At 44.7% G+C, this 19,073-nt stretch overlaps 1 protein-coding gene across 7 annotated transcripts in view; it reads right to left on the bottom strand.

The window, feature by feature from the left end:
• The window catches only part of LOC115133129 (signal peptide, CUB and EGF-like domain-containing protein 1), a 160,949-nt gene that overhangs the window by 105,344 nt on the left and 36,532 nt on the right, over positions 1-19,073 (bottom strand). The gene's annotated exons all lie outside the window — the stretch shown is intronic.

Consider the following 19,073-nt stretch of genomic DNA (forward strand, 5'->3'; position numbering starts at 1 on the left):
CAGGCCAGGAAGGTTTACGATCTCCAGCCCCAGGCTCAGGAACCCCTCATTCAGGCCAGGAAGGTTTACGATCTCCAGCCCCAGGCTCAGGTACCCCTCATTCAGGCCATGGAGGACGCCTGTGACCAAGTCGACGCCGCAGCTGTGCAAGGATGGATTCGACATTCAAGACGGTTCTTCCCACGTTGTCTTGCTAATGACGATATTGCTTGTGATGTTGATGAAATTCTCTGGCCAGATCCAGCTAGGAGAAGAGATAATGTATAGTATGTTTACTGTAGTATTTTCTGTACAATATTGTCCGTTTTTTTCAGATGATTTTTCTGTTTGTTGTTGTTGTTATTTACTGTAATTATAACCTGTACTGGATACTGTATTTACGTTTGTCTGTTGTTTGCTGAGCTAACAGTGTTATGCACACTACTGTACTAGCATGAAAACTGGGACATGTTTTGTTGTGATTCTCCATGTTGACATGTTGACTGATTTGGGTACATGGAGAGAAATACATGATGTTTTCCTCAGTCTGCAGCTTTGGTCTTGTGTAGTGTTTGTATAGTTGCACTTTCTCCGTGTACTTAAATAATCACTGACAATTAGACTTGCTAAAAGTGTTTTAGGTTAGCAACAGCAGTGTGTATCGGGTTCAAAAAGATTGAAGTCATATGAAATGTGTGTGTTTCGTATGGTAACAAAATATTATTTATGAAGTCGTGTATAGTTTTGACAAAAGTGTTCCATTTTGCAAATTATCTGAAGTGTTGTGCTACTTTGGTGTAGGGTTGTGCTAATTGTGTGTAGTGTTTTGACAAAATTGTGAAAAAAACTGTTAAAGGACCAATTAGCACCACCAGTAATACCACCAGTAACACAGGGCCTCTCCTATGCTGTTGCATTAGTGAAACTAAGTTTACATCCAGATAGTGACTGGGTGGAGAGGAGGGCAGGAAGCTGGTTGTTCAGTTCAATTTAACAGGGTCCAGCTGTTCATCTCTGTTAAGGGAACAAGAGCTTTACTAACCTGGTGCCAGATCTGTTTGTGCTGTCTTGCTCCTATGGTCATTGAAGTTGGCAAGACAGCACAAACAGATCTGGAATCAGGCTACAGTTGTAACTGCCATTTGGGTCAGGAACCCTAACCTGGATTATTTGAATTACAAGAAGTGTGTGTGTGTGTGTGTGTGTGTGTGTGTGTGTGTGTGTGTGTGTGTGTGTGTGGACAGTATGGAGATGTTGCGGTGTCCATTCCCCTGTAGCTCTGACGTAACTAACTCCACACACACACACACACACCGGGTCAGTCACACTCACACTCGTAAAACATTTTGACTCACCAAAGACAAACTCTGACCTAAAAATACAGTGAACATGGAAGAAGAGTAAAAATGTCAAATGGACATTCTTCCGAAGTAAATAACAACTCATATTTACCCCCAGAGAGAGAGAAAGAGATAAAGAGAGAAAGAGAGAGGGAGAGAAAGAGAGAGAAAAAAAATGAAAGAGAGAGGGGGGAGAGAGAAAGAAAGAAACTCACAACCAAATCATTAGAGGTCATTGTCAAAGCCTTTACACAGACTGGAATAATATTTAAAGAAAGTATTTCTAAAATGGAGGAAGAGTTTGTGTTTGAGAGGGAGGCAGCGTGTGGCCACTGTGTTAGCCTGTGCCCAGTCACTTTCAGCACCTCGACCCCGCTCTGATGTCCGTGTCCGTGTGTGTGTGTGTGCGTGCGTGCGAGTGTGTGTGTGTGTGTGTGCTTGCGTGCGTGCGTGCGAGTGTGTGTGTGTGTGCATGTGAAAACATTGAGATCCGCCTGGACAGATTATCCTTGTATTCAGTGCAGTTCAAGGAAAGGTCTGCAGCCATACAAAACCAGGCGGGACTGAGGAAAACCCTGTAGCCTGAAAACACTGAAGCGTTTTCCCATTGACTCAATGTGGGACAAAAGACACTGTCAAACGTGTGATTGAATGAGAACAACTCTGGTCTAAGTGTTCTTTCAGAGACATCTTATCCCAATCTTTCTCCGGCCACTCACCCTGTCTTTATTTCCTAGAACCTTACACAATGAAGAAAACCCCCACACACATGAAAGAACACACCCACACCCACAGACACATGCATCATCACACAGGAAACTAAACTCACTCTGAACTGATCTCATACCAAGTTCACAGACATAAACTTGGGAGTCTCGTCCCCAAAACTTAGCCTCAAGATTTGCCTCCAGCCTAAGAAGACAGAGAGCTCGGCCTGACCTGTCTGTCGGAGTGACTGACATACCCGCCTCTCTGTCACACCAGGACCCATCGCACACACTCCTCCCACACCATTCAACCCCAAACTCCGCTCCCCCAACCCCCATACCGCTCCCCACCCCCATACCGCAAACACACACACACACACACACACGCACATACTCTCACATACTCACACAGCAGCTTCCAGGATCCCACTGTCCCACCAGGATGTTTGCTAGAGTATGTGTGTTTGTGTGTGTGTGTGTGTTGGGGGGGGGGGTAATACAAAGTACAAACACTGCCCCCTCTCGATCCTAGATTATTCTCAATGACTGCACTCCCAGGACCACTTATCTGACAGAGCAAACTGAGGGATTCAGATAGAGGAGACACATACACACACACAATTTTCCTACAGTAATTTACAGGCATTGAAAGGAGACAAAGTTAAGTGTGTTTAGGTGTAAGTGAAGTCTATATACGGTTTGATACTATAGGAACTAATTGATGATGACAGTAGTCAGATAGAAGTGTTCCCACTAGTTAAGAGAGTTCAGCAGGACCCTTGGGGCCGTCATTTAAGAGTTCCCTTCACCTCAGATTTCCTGCCTTTGTTTGTTTAAAGTGAGAATTCCTCCGTCATAAAGAGAGAGTGTGTGTGTGTGTGTGTGTATGTGTGTGTGTGTATGTGTGTGCGTGTGAGCACAGTAACAGCAGCCTCCCTCTGTCTGCTTCCTCTCCTCACACAACTTCAAATAAACACGCTTCCATTGGTCGACTCAACTGTGTTTGTCTCCTGTGTTTATTTTTTCCTTTTCTCCATTCCCCCGTTCCCTCCATCCCAATCCCCCAACTCTCCCTTCACCCCAATCGCCCAACTCTCCCTCCATCGCAATCCCCTAACTCTCCCTACACCCAAATCCCCCAACTCTCCCTCCACCCAAATCCCCAAACTCTCCCTCCACCCATATCCCCCAACTCTCCCTCAACCCCAATCGCCCAACTCTCCCTCTACCCCAATCCCTAACTCTCCCTCCACCCCAATCGCCCAACTCTCCCTACACCCAAATCCAACTCTCCCTCCACCCATATCCCCCAACTCTCCTCAATCCCAATCGCCCAACTCTCCCTCTACCCCAATCCCTAACTCTCCCTCCACCCCAATGCCCCAACTCTCCCTCCACCCCAATCCCCCAACTCTCCCTCCACCCCAATCCCCCAACTCTCCCTCCACCCCAATCCCCCAACTCTCCCTCCCTCCCTCCCTCCCTCCACCCCAATCCCCCAACACAGGGCAGAATAAAGTCCCCCTCTCCTTCAACACATGAGGAAGGCAGAAAGCCTCGAGACTACCTGGGGAAGTCCAGTTGTGGACTGGACCAAACAAAAGCTGTCCTGTGTTAATAACTACAGCAGTGGTCACCAGCTATTTCTGAGTCAAGACCACTTTCGCAGTCAAAAAGCAAGCCGAGATCTACCGTTCAGATTAGTATTAAACCTGACTTAAAAAATGTAACATTGTGTAGGAATTGTGTAGGAATTGTGTAGGAATTATGTAGGAATGAGGTTTGTGCAGTAGGCCAGATACATTATCACAACATATTGGCTATATGTCTGCCCTGACAATATTGTTCTTCTCCATGTCTCTGGACCTACTCACTGCCACAGTCATACTCTGGACCTAGTTTTGTCCCATGGAATAAACACTGTGGATTTTAATGTTTTTCCTCATAATCCTGGACTATCGGACCACCATTTTATTACTTTTGCAATCGCAACAAATAATCTGCTCAGACCCCAACCAAGGAGCATCAAAAGTCGTGCTATAAATTCTCAGACAACCCAACGATTCCTTGATGCCGTTCCAGACTCCCTCTGCCTACCCAAGGACGTCAGAGGACAAAAATCAGTTAACCACCTAACTGAGGAACTCAATTTAACCTTGCGCAATACCCTAGATGCAGGTTCACCCCTAAAAACTAAAAGCATTTGTCATAAGAAACTAGCTCCCTGGTATACAGAAAATACCCGAGCTCTGAAGCAAGCTTCCAGAAAATTGGAACGGAAATGGCGCCACACCAAACTGGAAGTCTTCCAACTAGCTTGGAAAGACAGTACCGTGCAGTATCGAAGAACCCTCACTGCTGCTCAATCATCTTATTTTTCCAACTTACTTACTTGAGGAAAATAAGAACAACCCAAAATGTCTTATTGATACCGTCGCAAAGCTAACTAAAAATATTTTATTTGAGGAAAAGATCATGATCAATAGAAAGCAAATTACGGACTCTTTAAATCTGCGTATTCCTCCAAAGCTCAGTTGTCCTGAGTCTGCAAAACCTCTGCCAGGACCTAGGATCAAGTGAGACACTCAAGTGTTTTAGTACTATATCTCTTGACACACTGATGAAAATAATCATGGCCTCTAAACCTTCAAGATGTACACTGGGCCCTATTCCAAATAAACTACTGAAAGAGCTGCTTCCTGTGCTTGGCCCTCCTATGTTGAACATAATAAACGGCTCTCTATCCACCGGATGTGTACCAAACTCACTAAAAGTGGCAATAATAAAGCCTCTCTTGAAAAAGCCAAACCTTGACCCAGAAAATATAAAAAACTATCGGCCTATATCGAATGTTCCATTTCTCTCAAAAAATTTAGAAAAAGCTGTTGCGCAGAAAGATATCAGTTTGTCTCTGTGAATGGTTTGTCCTCTGACAAATCAACTGTACATTTCGGTGTTCCTCAAGGTTCCGTTTTAGGACCACTATTGTTTTCACTATATATTTTACCTCTTGGAGATGTCATTCGAAAACATAATGTTAACCTCTTGCCTCTACTTGGGACGCTTGCGTCCCAACTAGAGCTCTGGAAATGCAAATGCGCTACGCTAAATGCTAATAGTATTAGTTAAAACTCAAAAGTTCATTAAAATACACATGCAGGGTATCAAATTAAAGCTACACTCGTTGTGAATCCAGGCAACAAGTCAGATTTTTAAAATGCTTTTCAGCGACAGCATGAGAAGCTATTATCTGATAGCATGCACCAATACACTACAACACAAAAGCACAGCAGGGGACGTAAACAAAATAATTAGCATTTCGGCGTTACACAAACCGCACAATAAAATAGAAAACAGTCATTACCTTTCACCATCTTCTTTGTTAGCACTCCTAGATGTCCCATAAACACTATTGGGTCTTTATTTCGATTAAATCGGGCCATATAAAGCCAAGATATCGTTATATGTAGACTGTGTGATAAACTAAAAAAACAGCGATTTCACAACGTAACGTCATTTTTTAAAATTCAAAAAGTAGACGATAAACTTTCACAAAACACTTCGAAATACGTTTGTAATGCTACTTTAGGTATTAGTAAACGTTAATAAGCGATAAAAATCATCCATAGGCGATGTAGAAATCATTAGCTGTCGTCTTGGAAAAAATTTCAGGAGAGAGCTCTTCCGGAATGATCTGGGCGGAGACCGGAGGTAAGTCGTGCCCCTCTTTCGGTTCAACCAAGAATCAAAGAGGATTCAATTCACAAGACTCTAGACAACATGGGGATGCTGTGGGAGTTGAATGCTCGGTCTTATCTAATTCGGCTCACTGTTAACAATTGCTGGAAGTGGCGCAAGGATATTTATTTCCATTTTCTGTGATCAGGTTTTCCTGCGCTTTCCGATGTAACGCACGTTATGTAATAGCCACAGTCGTGATTTAACCAGTTTTAAAAACGTCCGAGGGTTTCCTATCCACACATTCTAACCATATGAACGTACTATATTCCTGGCATGAGTAGCAGGGCGCTGAAATGTTGCGCGAATTTTAACAAAATGTTCAAAAAAGTAGAGGGTCGACTGAAGAGGTTAACTTGCACTGCTATGCGTATGACACACAGCTGTACATTTCAAAATTGCCCTCGCTAGAAGCCTGTATTTCAGACATAAGGAAGTGGATGGCTGCAAACTTTCTACTTTTAAACTCAGACAAAACAGAGATGCTTGTTCTAGGTCCCAAGAAACAAAGATATCTTCTATTGAATCTGACAATTAATCTTGATGGTTGTACAGTCGTCTCAAATAAAATTGTGAAGGACTTCGGCGTTACTCTGGATCCTGATCTCTCTTTTGACGAACATATCAAAACTGTTTCAAGGACAGCTCTTTTCCATCTACGTGACATTGCAAAAATTGTGAAACTTTCAGTGCAAAGATGATGCAGAAAAATGTATCCGTGCTTTTGTTACTTCTAGTTTAGACTACTGCAATGCTCTACTTTCCGGCTACCTGGATAAACTTAATTTAGTGCTAAATACGGCTGCTAGAATCCTGACTAGAATTATATTACTCCAGTGCTAGTCTCCTTACACTGGCTTCCTGTTAAGGCAAGGGCTGATTTCAAGGTTTTACTGCTAACCTACAAAGAATTACATGTGCTTGCTCCTACCTATCTTTCCGATTTGGTCCTGCTGTACGTACCTACACATACGCTACGGTCACAAGACGCAGGCCTCCTAAATGTCCCTAGAATTTCTAAGCAAACAGCTGGAGGCAGGGCTTTCTCCTATAGAGCTCAATTTTTATGGAATGGTCTGCCCATCCATGTGAGAGACGCAGACTCGGTCTCAACCTTTAAGTCTTTACTGAAGACTCATCTCTTCAGTAGGTCCTATGATTGAGTGTAATCTGGCCCAAGAGTGTGAAGGAAAGAGCGGAAAGGCTCTGGAGCAACGAACCGCCCTTGCTGTCTCTGCCTGGCCAGCTCCCATCTCTCCACTGGGATTCTTTGACTCTAACCCTATTACAGGGGCTGAGTCACTGGCTTACAGGTGCTCTTCCATGCCGTTCCTAGGAGGGGTGCGTTACTTGAGTGGGTTGAGTCACTGACGTGATCTTACTGTCTGGTTTGGCGCCATCCTTGGGTTGTGCCATGGCGGAGAACTTTGTGGGCTATACTCAGCCTTTTCCCAGGATGGTAAGTTGGTGGTTGAAGATATCCCTCTAGTGGTGCGGGGGCTGTGCTTTGGCAAAGTGGGTGGGGTTATATCCTGTAGTTTGTGTCGGGCGGCTAGGGTCAGTTTGTTATATCTGGAGTATTTCTCCTGTTTTATCTGGTGTCCTGTGTGAATTTAAGTCTGCTCTCTCTAATTCTCTCTTTCTTTCATCCTTTCTCTCTCGGAGGACCTGAGCCCTAGGACCATGCCTCAGGACTACCTGGCATGATGACTCCTTGCTGTTCCCAGTCCACCTGGCCGTGCTGCTGCTCCAGTTTCAACTGTTCTGCCTGCGGCTATGGAACCCTGACCTGTTCACCGGACGTGTTACCTGTCCCAGACTTTCTGTTTTCAACTCTCTAGAGACAGCAGGAGCGGTAGATACTCTCAATGATCGTTTATGAAAAACCAACTGACATTTAATCCTGAGGTGCTGACTTGTTGCACCCTCAACAACTACTGTGATTATTATTATTATAACCTGGTTCCTCTCTAGGTTTCTTCCTAGGTTTTGGCCTTTCTAGGGAGTTTGTCCTAGCCACCGTGGTTCTACACCTGCATTGCTTGCTGTTTGGGGTTTTAGGCTGGGTTTCTGTACAGCACTTTGATATATCAGCTGATGTAAGAAGAGCTATATACAGTAAATACATTTGATTTGATTCTTCTCAAATCATATTATATTTAGAAAATGGAGCTTTGGTATCAAAATAGATCAGTCGGTGTAGCATTTGCGAGGCACAGCACAGCACAAATTGAAATAATTAGCAAATAATTCAATTTTTTTATTTACTGGACTGATGGTACCGGTATCTGATGGTCAGGGTGCTTTCACAACAACTGAGAAGTCTGGGAAAAAACGAGGTATGACATCAGTGATCTTCAGGTCGGAAAGTTTTAGCTCTAGAAAGATGACCTTTCAAAATATCAAAAATATATTCCCAGTCAGTTCCTAGTTGTCTTGAATGAACTGAAGAAGGAGATGTCATAGTTCCCAAGTTCCCAGTTGTTTTGAACACGGCATTAGTCTCAGCAGAAGGAGGGAAAATCAGCGGAAGGTCCGCCTCTCAAGGTCCCTGCTCTCTCCTTTCTTTCCTGAGACTGACCAGAGAGAGAGGGGACACCTTCCAAACACGACTCAAACACCATCATTAAGTTTGCTGACGACACAACAGTGGTAGACCTGATCACCGACAACGACGAGACAGCCTATAGGGAGGAAGTCAGAGTGTGGTGCCAGGACAACAACCTCTCCCTCAATGTGAAAAAGACAAAGGAGCTGATCGTGGACCACAGGAAAAGGAGGGCCGAACAGGCCCCCATTAACATCAACTGGGCTGTAGTGGAGCGGGTCGAGAGTTTCAAGTTCCTTAGTGTCCACATCACCAACGATCTATCATGGTCCAAACATACCAAGACAGTTGTGAAGAAGGCACGACAAAACCTTTTCCCCCTCAGGAGACTAAAAGGATTTGGCATGGGTCCCCAGATCCTCAAAAGGTTTTAAAGCTGCACCATCGAGAGCATCCTGACCGGTTGCATCACTGCCTGGCATGGCAACTGCTTGGCATCTGACCGTAAGGCGCTACAGAGGGTAGTGCGTACGGCCCAGTACATCCCTGGGGCCAAGCTTCCTGTCATACAGGACCTATATAATAGGTGGTGTCAGAGGAAAGCCCATAAAATTGTCAGAGACTCCAGTCATCCAAGTCATAGACTGTTTTCTCTGCTACCGCACAGCAAGCAGTATGAGAGTGCCAAGTCTAGGACCAAAAGGCTCCTCAACAGCTTCTACCCCCAAGCCATTAGACTGCTGAACAATTCATAAAATGGCCACCAGATTATTTACATTGACCCCCCCCCCATTTGATGTGTACACTGCTGCCACTCGCTGTTTATTATCTATGCATAGTCACTTCACCCCCACCTACATGTACAAATTACCTCTAACCTGTACCCCAGCACACTGACTCGGTACCGGTACCCCCTGTATATAGCCTCGTTACTGTTTATTATTTTTTACTTTAGTTTATTTGGTAAATATTTTCTTAACTCTTCGTGAACTAAGTAAGCATTTCTCTGTAAGGTCAACACTTGTTGTATTCGGCGCATGTGACAAATAAAGTTTGATTTGAAGTGCACCTTCAGCCAACAGCGCAACAAAAAAGGAGCGCACGCTTTTCTACAGAAGTATTTGGTGATCGACTAGGAATGCCTTGAAGATCGCCATCGACTGGTTGGTGACCACTGAACTACAGTACGCCTGACTGCTGTTAGCTAACCTGCTATCTTTCTACTGTAGGTGACATTATCAGTGTTGTGGGGCACCAACAACAGTGACAAGGTCACTAAAGACCTATTGAACCACAGTGTAACGCAGTTGCTCCACTGGCGCCACACAGTTCCTTACTTATTCTCCACCAGTGATATAAAGGTTGTGAATGAGTGAGTGAATGAGTGAGTGAATGAGTGAGTGAACAAACAAATGACTGAACTAACTAACCAACCAAGCAACAAACTAATAAGACAGTGTCCCTATACACCTCCGGTCCCCCGCCATCCCTCAGCGATAAGCTAGTAATCCCTGCCGTTATATATAGTCCTCTCAGGAGCCGTGGACAGGTCATTTCATCTGCCCCGCGAAGCCACATAAATCACACAGAGCCTATATTTTCTCACCCGACGCTCCGGGAGACCCACGACGGCGCACACACACAGACACAGACACACACGCAGACACAGACACACACGCAGACACAGACACACACACCACAACCGCCGATTAATGATTTTCCAACCGTTCGAAACAAACGTCATGACAACAGACAGGGGTTGTCGACTAACTCCCGACACTGCCAACATGTCACGTTCCCACTGTAGGGCTAAGCATGCACACACTCAGACATGGGTCCCCTGTTGTGTATGGTACAATTACTTCATAATGTGTTTCTCTCTCCCTTCAATTTGTCTCTCTTTCTCTGTGATGGGTATGAAGTTCCTCAGGCAGGAGGAAAGTACCTTTTTTTTAATAGGAGGATTCTGATTGGTTTCCATGGCCAGGCTCTGAGCACTGTCGGGGTGGGCACCAACTCAAATTCCCAATTTACTACTCGCACCAAATTGCCAAGGAATGGAGTTGAGTTGGAAGAAGAATTTACAAGCATATTATATTCACAACATGTGGGGACATCTACTGCCATATTTTACTGAAATAGAGAAGTGTTACGGTTCACTTTGTAACTCTATATCTCCTCCGGGGCCCGCTGGGTGGTTGGGGGCCTCTTACTGAACATATACAGGCATATACACCACTGTTTCTACACTGTTCTACAACTCATTCATCACAAATACCAGTTCCTAATGAATGTGTTGTCTATATGCTGTATGTTTGAATGACAAACTCTGGATTACATCTCAAGTCAATTGGCTGTTTGTCTGTATGACTTGGATCAAAATAAGATCACTTGAGAGAAGACAGAATTTCCTCAACTGATTTATGCGCAGCTAGTTTCCTCAATTAAGTTATCTGTCATGTTGAGTTACTGCCTGGTCAGGTAGTTTTCACACTATGCTTGATAATGGTGGGTGAGGGATATTAGGGAGTGGAAAGCAGCAGTTAGTAAACACCTCTACACTGTAAACAAGTACTATTTGGATCAACCCCAAAAATGAAGTTTTCTCAATTGAAAAATACTACATTTGTTGAAACCAACGGTATGACTCAATTCCAACTGTTTTAAACAATTATTACCAAAACTATATTTCAAGTTGCGACTTACTGCATTCAACACTTAATTAAAGACATGACACTCAATGACATTCACTCTCATGGATGGGCAAAAATAACTCCGTAAAAGCTACGCCCCTAATAAGCCACGCCTCCAAATCTTCGGATAGGCTGCTGCCGCTACATTGCCCCCAGCTCCATTCAATGTGCATGTGCATGAGGTGTTGAAAGCAATTTAGAAGCTTTCTTTCAATTCACAAAATCACATTGATCTGTTGAATTTGTTATTTGATTTCAGAACAATTTAATAGAATAGATTGAATGACCCAAAGCGAAATGTTCAATCATTCCAGTCAGTAAAAGCACTTCAGATGAACAACAGCATTGTCCCACTGTTTACAGTGTTCTAAAACACAGAGAAGGCCTGGAGGGCCAAGGTGTTTGTCATGACTGGGATGCACACAGTAGCCCATCGCAATGGAACAAACAATAGCAGATGTGTGTGTGTGTGTTTGTGTGGACGTGTTTAACTATACTTGTGGGGACCAAAAATCCACACAAGAATAGTAAATGAACAAATATTTGACCAACTGGGGACATTTTGTTGGTCCCTATAAGATCAAATGATATTTCTAGGGAGTTTGAGGTTAAGGTTAGAATTAGTGTTAGGGTTAGAATTAGGTTTAGGGTTAGGAGATAGGGTTAGGTTCATGGTTAAAGGTTAGGTTTTTGGGTTACGGTTAGGGTTCGGTTTAGGGTACGGTTTAGGGTTAGGGTTAGGGAAAATAGAATTTTGAATGGGACTGAACTGTATGTCACCACAAGGTTAGCCGCGCAAGACTATGTGCGCGCGTGTGTGTGTGCGCGTGTAAAATAGAGTGAAATGGGGGTATGTGTGTGTATTTCCTCAACATGACAGAATAAATTCTCTAAAACTCTCTAAAACTCTGGCTACAATTTCAGAGACAGGCACCCGCCCAGCTGCTTCGATAACAGGCGGTAACCGGTGAAGTGGCTTCTGTCATTGTAACCATGAAATTAATGAGAGGCACCTCCAGCTCCTCTGAAGACCTCATACACTATCATCAGCCTGGATTCAACATCTACACATAGTGTCCAAAATGGCACCCTATTCTCAATATAGTGCACAGCTTTTGAACGGGGCTCTGGTCAAAAGTAGTGCACTTGGGAATAGAACGATGGGGCGGTCCCTAGTGAGACCCCACGGCAGAATGATGGAGAGGTCCCTAGAGAGACCCCACGGCAGAATGATGGGGCGGTCCCTAGTGAGACCCCACGGCAGAATGATGGAGAGGTCCCTAGAGAGACCCCACGGCAGAATGATGGGGCGGTCCCTAGTGAGACCCCACGGCAGAATGATGGGGAGGTCCCTAGTGAGACCCCACGGCAGAATGATGGGGAGGTCCCTAGTGAGACCCCACGGCAGAATGATGGGGAGGTCCCTAGTGAGACCCCACGGCAGAATGATGGGGAGGTCCCTAGTGAGACACCACGGCAGAATGATGGGGCGGTCCCTAGTGAGACCCCACGGCAGAATGATGGGGAGGTCCCTAGTGAGACACCACGGTAGAATGATGGGGAGGTTCCTAGTGAGACCCCACGGCAGAATGATGGGGAGGTCCCTAGTGAGACACCACGGTAGAATGATGGGGAGGTTCCTAGTGAGACCCCACGGCAGAATGATGGGGAGGTCCCTAGTGAGACACCACGGTAGAATGATGGAGAGGTTCAAGACCCTAGTGAGACCTCATGGTAGAATGATGGGGAGGTTCCTAGTGAGACACCATGGTAGAATGATGGGGAGGTTCCTAGAGAGACACCATGGTAGAATGATGGGGAGGTTCCTAGAGAGACACCATGGTAGAATGATGGGGAGGTTCCTAGAGAGACACCATGGTAGAATGATGGGGAGGTTCCTAGAGAGACACCATGGTAGAATGATGGGGAGATTCCTAGTGAGACACCATGGTAGAATGATGGGGAGGTTCCTAGAGAGACACCATGGTAGAATGATGGGGAGGTTCCTAGAGAGACACCATGGTAGAATGATGGGGAGGTTCCTAGAGAGACACCATGGTAGAATGATGGGGAGGTTCCTAGTGAGACACCATGGTAGAATGATGGGGAGGTTCCTAGAGAGACACCATGGTAGAATGATGGGGAGGTTCCTAGAGAGACACCATGGTAGAATGATGGGGAGGTTCCTAGTGAGACACCATGGTAGAATGATGGGGAGGTTCCTAGAGAGACACCATGGTAGAATGATGGGGAGGTTCCTAGAGAGACACCATGGTAGAATGATGGGGAGGTTCCTAGAGAGACACCATGGTAGAATGATGGGGAGGTTCCTAGTGAGACACCACGGTAGAATGATGGAGAGGTTCAAGACCCTAGTGAGACCTCATGGTAGAATGATGGGGAGGTTCCTAGAGAGACACCATGGTAGAATGATGGGGAGATTCCTATTTTTATTTATTTTATTTATCCTTTATTTAACCAGGAAGGGCTCATTGAGATTAAAATCAATTTTTCAAGAGCGCCCTGGCCAAGATAGGCAGCATCAAGTCATTACAAAAACAATTACAGACAGACAACATGAAAAACTACAAGTATTCTAGTAAAAACCATTGAATTCACAAGAGTATAAAACAGCAAATTAAAAACATTGACAGGTCAGGGAATCAGCCTCAAAATCCTTCATCATTGATTTAAAAACACCATTTGGGACAAGTTCTTCCAGTTTTAAAGTATTTTGTAAGGTGTTCCAAGACGATGGCGCAGAGTACATAAAAGCCCTTTTACCAAATTCAGTTCGGACATTTGGAACAGTTAGCAGGATAAAGTCCAGCGAACGAAGAGAGTACCCACCACATTTCTGAACAATAAAAATGCACAAATAAAAAGGTAGTAAACCCAAAATGGCTTTGTAAATAAAAGTATACCAGTGACTGAGCCTACAAGTGACTAGAGAAGGCCAGCCAACCCTGGTATACAAAGTGCAGTGGTGCGTAAGGGTTTTGCAGTTTAAAATAAATCTCAAAGTGCCATGGTAAAGAGTGTCAATTGATCTCAAACACTGAGCGGAAGCATTCATATATAAAATATAGTAAAGGCATAAATGTAGCTGATACTAGCCTCCTTCTGGCTTCAAAAGAAAAACAGGCCTTATTCCTAAAATAAAATCCCAATTTCAGCTTCAATTTTTTTGTAAGTTGTTGAATATGGAATTTAAAAGAGAGGCCGTCATCAATTAAAATTTCAAGATATTTATATGAGGTTACAACCTCAATCTCCTTGCCCTGACAGGTAGTAATAGGTGAAAGGATCAGAGGTCTATTTCTTACATTAGAAAACACCATTAGTTTAGTTTTGTCAGTATTGAGGATAAGCTTCAATTGACACAAGGTATGTTGAAACAGTATAAAAAGCAGTTTGCATGTTCTGGAAAGCTTTTGTAAGAGACGAGGCACAACAGTAAATAACAGTATCATCAGCATAAAAATGAAGTTGTGCATTTTGGACATTTTTGTCTAAATAATTTATATAAATAGTGAATAATAGAGGACCAAGTACAGATCCTTGGGGCACACCATTCAAGACAGACAATTTAACAGACATAAGCCCATACCCTGATTGATTTGTTCCTAGTGAGACCCCACGGTAGAATGATGGGGACGTCCCTAGTGAGACACCACGGTAGAATGATGGGGAGGTTCCTAGTGAGACACCACGGTAGAATGATGGGGAGGTTCCTAGTGAGACCCCACGGTAGTATGATGGGGAGGTTCCTAGTGAGACCCCACGGTAGAATGATGGGGAGGTTCATAGTGAGACCCCAAGGTAGAATGATGGGGAGGTTCCTAGTGAGACCCCATGGTAGAATGATGAGGAGGTTCCTAGTGAGACACCATGGTAGAATGATGGGGAGGTTCCTAGTGAGACACCATGGTAGAATGGAGGGATATAATAGAAGAGGAATAGTAGAATGATGATTTACTAGAAAAAATGGGTTGATCTGTGGCTGTCTGAAGGATGGAATTAATGAATAATGGAATAAATACATGCACAGTATAAATGCTTGAGGTCCTCCAATCAGGTGTGAGGGGGGGTGATAATTGTATGTTTTGCGTTTTGTTATTTATGTTTTGGGTTTTGGTTTCACACTGTAACTGGTCTGTGTTCCGGTCCTGATGGTTCTGGGTGCACTCGCTTCCATGCCCGCCCGGGCGTCAGCTGGGGTTTGGTCCTTCCCACCCTTGGAAAATCCCCTTGGGCTGGGGCGCGGGGGGCTTTGCCTTGCCAGGGTCTCAGGGCAAGATGGGGTGAGCGCACCCACTGACCAGAGCACCCACGGTGGAATGGCCATTCATATCGTCTTTGAATTGTATTTTATTGTATTGCTGTTGTTTTAATATCTTTTTTTAATTACTCAAATGCAATGTAAATGTAGAGATACATACTGCATATATATACACACAGAGAGAGAGAGGGAGAGAGAGAGAGAGAGGGAGAGAGAGAGAGAGAGAGAGAGAGAGAGATGGAGAGAGAGAGATGGAAACGGGCGTGGAGACTCCTCTGGAACACCTAGAAGCTGCTGCTATTCCCGTCTGGGAGGAGCAGGGAGACAAGTGTCCGATTGAGGGCCACAGGGGCAGGCTTTGACTGGACTGGGGCTGGTCAAGAGTGGGTAGAGCTGGGCTGGAGGAATACACCAGGCTGCTTTAGGGGCTGTTTACCCCCAGCATCTCTGACAGGCCAACTAATTACACGTTAACTGAGGAATGGCTTTGATGTAAAACAAAAATAGAGAGATATAGAGAGGACAGGAGAGGAGAGACTGAGAGAGACAGAGTTGGTGGAAAGAGAGAGAGGGGATAGAAGGGTGCGGGGTAGAGAGAAAGAGAGAGAGAGTATGAGAGGAAAGGGGGATATTCACATCCAGGTTCGTGGGTATTCCAGAGAGCAAACATGGAATGTTTCTATTTCTGTGTCTCTTTCACTCTTTCAGCCCTGCTTCCCTGCTCACACTGCCCTACTAATCCAAGACCATAGAACGAGCTAGAGAGCGCGAGAGAGAGCGCGAGAGAGAGGTCATCTGATTGCCCCTCACCCTCCTTCACCCCCTCAGTCACTCACCCCTCTCCACATTCCTGAAGTGTCCGATAGTGACATCACAGAGATGATGGATGAGGGTCCTTTCATATCTCTCTGAACTCAATTACAGTGCTGCTGCTGCTGGTGTGTGTGTGTGTGTGTGTTGGTCTATTTGTTGAACTGTGTATTTTTGGAGGAATGTGCTGTGATTCCTCAGTGTGGAGGAGGATGTTCTCTCTGCACCCCCCCCCCCCCCCCCGTCACCTCTCAGACCCTCACTGATCCAGACTGAGACCATACATGAAGTCTGACAGGCGTAATGGGTCGGGAAGCCGGAGCGCCAGCGAGGTTATGGATGAAACCGCAACCAGCCATAGGAGGATCACACGGACGAGAAACATGCGTCAGAAGTCACGCATCCCGCCCACTCCTCGCTGCTTCTCGCCGCGTTCCATGGTTAATGGTCACTGCACGAAGGTGAGGCATGGTGGACGCTAGTGTTACACATTTTGGGGAATATTCAGTGGTGGAAACTTTCCGTGGAAATTAACAGAAATATATGGGAATTAACAGGAATATATGCTAATTAATATGAATACCATTTAAATGTAGATGTTTTTTGAATTGTATATATTTACCATATCATATGGAGACAGAAACATAAAATTTTTACCTTATCATAAGTAGACATAATTGCAAATGATTAAATCTTTCCAAAATAAGTTTTAGGACACCTACTCATTCAAGGGTTTTTCTTTATTTGTACTATTTTCAACATTGTAGAATAATAGTGAAGACATCAAAACTATGAAATAACACATATGGAATCATGTACTAACCAAAAAAGTGAGTAGGTGTTCTAAAACTTTTGACCTGTAGTGTAGTTATAAATTGAACTTTAAATAAATGAGTTGACTCTCAATGGGATGATTTCACTGAACAACTAAAGAAAGGGAATATTGAATGATCCCCAATGATCCATCGCATCTCCCAGAAACGCTTTCAACATACATCTGTAAAATGATAGTCTAGAAACTAAAGCTTTGGATGTCTTCCTCTCAGGCTTCCATGTCTTCTCCCTGGACCTCCTCAATGTCCACCTCTTGAACAGACTCTGAGGCCTCATCTTCACTGTCACTTTCCAACCTTGTTGAGGACGGCTCGTTGTCAGGCTCAAATGCCTCAAATTTGCCCGGATGGCCACCAATATTTCAACCCTTGTATTGATCAGCCTGTTGCGTGCTTTGGTGTGTGTGTTCCCAAACAAGGACCAGTTGCGCTCTGAGGTGGCTGATGTTGGTGGGATTTGGAGATGATGGAGGCAACAGGGGAAAGAGCCTCAGATCCACAAAGTCCCTTCCACCAGGTGGCTGATGAGATATGTTTGCACGACTGCATTATTGCATCTCCGTCCCAAAGCCCTTGCTTGGAAGTGTACATTGCCAGACTGCCAAGAACCTTGCCCATCCAGGCCAAGGTGGCGAGACACGGTAGTGATGACACCATATGCCTTGTTGATCTCTGCACCAGACAGGATCCTCTTGCCTGCAAACTTGGGGTCCAACATGTATGCTGTGGCGTGTACGGGCTTCAGGCAGAAGTCTCCATGCTTTTTGATATATTTCAGAACTGTAGTTTCCTCTGCTTGGAGCAACAGTGAAGTGGGCAGGGCAGCATGGATTTCTTCTCTTACATCTGCAAGCGGAGTCTGAACATCAGACAGTATGGCATTCGCTCCCTCAATCCGTGCAATGGCTACTGCTATAGGTTTCAGGAGTTTCAGGCTGCTTACCACTTTCTCCCAAAATACATCATCCAGGAGGATCCTCTTGATGGGGATGTCCATATCGGCAGACTGTGATATGGCCACTTCTTGGAGCGACTCCTTCCCCTCCAAGAGACTGTCAAACATGATGACAACACCCCCCCAGTGGGTGTTGCTGGGCAGCTTCAATGTGGTGCTCTTACTCTTCTCACTTTGCTTGGTGAGGTAGATTGCGGCTATAACTTAATGACCCTTCACATACCTAACCATTTCCTTGGCTCTCTTGTTGAGTGTATCCATTGTCTTCAGTGCCATGATGTCCTTGAGGAGCAGATTCAATGCATGAGCAGCACAGCCAATGGGTGTGATGTGAGGGTAGGACTCCTCCACTTTAGACCAAGCAGCCTTCATGTTCGCAGCATTGTCTTTCACCATTGCAAATACCTTCTGTGGTCCAAGGTCATTGATGACTGTATTCAGCTCATCTGCAATGTAGAGACTGGTGTGTCTGTTGTCCCTTGTGTCTGTGTTCTTGTAAAATACTGGTTGAGGGGTGGAGATGATGTAGTTAATTATTCCTTGCCCACGAACCTTCGACCACCCATCAGAGGTGATTGCATTACAGTCTGCTTCTCTATGATTTGCTTGACCTTCACTTGAACTCTATTGAACTCTGCAACCAGCCAATGAGTAGATAAAGCATGTCTGGTTGGAGGGGTGTTTGCTGGGTGAAGAACATTCAGAAATGTCTTCCGATACACATTGCCTGTGAGCATCAGAGGTGAACCAGTTGCATACACAGCTTGAGCAAGACATTCATCAGCATTTCTCTGACTACGTTCCTCCATTGAGTCAAACAAACTTCTGATTCCAGGAGGACCATGAGCTGTTGCTATCGTTAAGGCGTCTGTCAGATTCATCATTTTCACCTCGAATAGAAGTAGAGGGACTTTTTTCAGAGGTTGCTTGTTGTAAGCGCTGAGGGAACTTTATGCACTTGACCAGATGATTCTGCATCTTTGTTGCATTCTTCACATATGATTTGGCAAAATGTACACAGCTTTTCCTTCTACATTAGCAGCAGTGAAATGTCTCCATGCATCAGATAGTGCCCATGGAATTTTCCTGTAAAGATGAGATAAAAAGAAGTAAATAAAACCCAAATACAATTCCATGTACTGATAAATAGTTAAGCAGTTAGATTAAACAACTCATTTGTATAAAAAA

This window comes from Oncorhynchus nerka, linkage group LG8 (assembly GCF_034236695.1).
Source record: "Oncorhynchus nerka isolate Pitt River linkage group LG8, Oner_Uvic_2.0, whole genome shotgun sequence".
Taxonomy (NCBI): Eukaryota; Metazoa; Chordata; class Actinopteri; order Salmoniformes; family Salmonidae; genus Oncorhynchus; species Oncorhynchus nerka.